General features: G+C 36.1%; 1 pseudogene; it reads right to left on the bottom strand.

Annotated features, from left to right (window-relative positions):
* Positions 1-1,564: 1,564 nt before the first annotated feature.
* On the bottom strand, positions 1,565-1,707 carry LOC148005224 (U2 spliceosomal RNA; annotated as a pseudogene).
* Positions 1,708-2,149: the final 442 nt, after the last annotated feature.

The following is a 2,149-nucleotide window of genomic DNA, read 5'->3' as shown; positions in this document are numbered from 1 at the left end:
CAATAGATACAGGAAGATAGAAATAATCCCATGCAGCCTATCAGATCGCCACACACTAAGACTGGTCTTCAATAACAACAATAATGACAGAAAGCCCACATATACATGGAAGTTCAACAGTGCTCTACTCAATGACAACTTGGTCAAGGAAGAAATAAAGAAATCAAAGACTTCTTAGAATTTAATGAAAATGAAGATACAACATACCCAAACTTATGGGACACAATGAAAGCGATACTCAGAGGAAAACTCATAGCTCTGAGTGCCTGCAAAAAGAAACAGGAGAGAGCATATATCAGGAGCTTGACAGCACAACTAAAAGCTTTACAACAAAAAGAAATAAATAAACACAAGAGGAGTAGAAGGCAGGAAATAATAAAGCTCGGGGGTGAAATCAACCAAGTAGAAACAAAAAGGACTATACACAGAATCAACAGAACCAAAAGCTTGTACTTTGAGAAAATCAACAAGATAGATAAAGCCTTAGCCAGACTAAACAGAGGACACAGAGAGTGTATCCAAATTAACAAAATCAGAAATGAAAAGGGAGATATAACAACAGAATCTGAAGAAATTCAAAAAATCATCAGATCCTACTACAAAAGCCTATATTCAACAAAACTGGTAAATTTAGAGGAAATGGACAATTTTCTAGACATATACCAGGTACCAAAGTTAAATCAGAAACAAATAAACCATCTAAACAACCCCATAACTCCTAAAGAAATAGAAGCAGTTATTAAAAGTCTCCCAAACAAAAAGAGCCCAGGTCCAGATGGGTTCATTGCAGAATTCTATCAGATCTTTGTAGAAGACCTCATACCAATACTGTCCAAACTATTCCACAAAATAGAAACAGATAGAGCACTACCAAATTACTTCTATGAAGCCATAATTATTCTTATACCGAAACCACACAAAGACCCAACAAAGAAAGAGAACTTCAGACCAATTTCCCTTATGAATATTGACACAAAAATACTCAATAAAATTCTTGCAAACCAAATCCAAGAACACATCAAAACAATTATCCATCACGATCAAGTAGTCTTCATCCCAAGGGATGCAGGGATGGTTTAATATACGAAAATCCATCAATATAATCCACCATATAAACAAACTCAAAGATAAGAAACACATGGTCATTTCATTAGATGCTGAGAGAGCATTTGACAAAATTTAACACCTCTTCATGATAAAAGTCCCGGAAAGATCAGGAATTCAAGGCCCATATCTAAACATAGTAAAAGCAATATGCAACAAACCAGTAGTTAACATCAAACTAAATGGAGAGAAATTTGAAACAACCCCACTAAAATCAGGGACTAGACAAGGCTGCCCACTCTCTCCCTACTTACTCAATATAGTACTCGAAGTCCTAGCCAGAGCAATCAGACAGTGAAAGGAGGTCAAAGGGATAAAATTGGAAGGGAAGAAATCAAAATATCATTATTTGCAGATAATTTGATAGTGTACTTAAGTGATCCCAAAAGTTCCACCAGAGAACTACTTAACCTGATAAACAACTTCAGCAAAGTGGCTGGGTATAAAATTAACTCAAACGAATCAGTAGCCTTCCTCTACTCAAAAGATAAACAGGCTGAGAAATAAATTAAGGAAATGATACCCTTCACAATAGTCCCAAATAACATAAAATATCTTGGTGTGACTTTACACTTGATCTTAGCCAAAAGGCCGAGAAGCGATTTGGTGTGACTTTAACCAAACAAATGAATGATCTGTATGAAAAGAACTTCAAATCTCTGAAGAAAGAAATGGAGGAATATCTCAGAAGATGGGAAGATCTTTCATGCTCATGGATTGGCAGGATTCATATAGTAAAGATGGCCATTTTGCCAAAAGCAATCTACAGAATCAATGCAATCCCCATCAAAATTCCTACTCAATTCTTTGTAGAGATAGAAAGAGCAATTTGCAAACTCCTTTGGAATAACAAAAAACCCAGGAGCAGTGAAAACTATACACAACAATAAAAGAACTTCTGGGGGAATCACCATCCCTGACTTCAAGCAGTATTACAGAGCAATAGTCATAAAAACTGTAGGTATTCATACAGAGACAGGCAGATAGACCAGTGGAACAGAATTGAAAACCCAGAAATGAACCCACACACCTATAGCCACTTGAT

The sequence above is a fragment of the Rattus norvegicus genome, chromosome 6 (genome assembly GCF_021556685.1).
Source record: "Rattus norvegicus strain SHRSP/BbbUtx chromosome 6, alternate assembly SHRSP_T2T, whole genome shotgun sequence".
NCBI lineage: Eukaryota > Metazoa > Chordata > Mammalia > Rodentia > Muridae > Rattus > Rattus norvegicus.
This window is presented reverse-complemented; position numbering and strand designations above follow the sequence as displayed.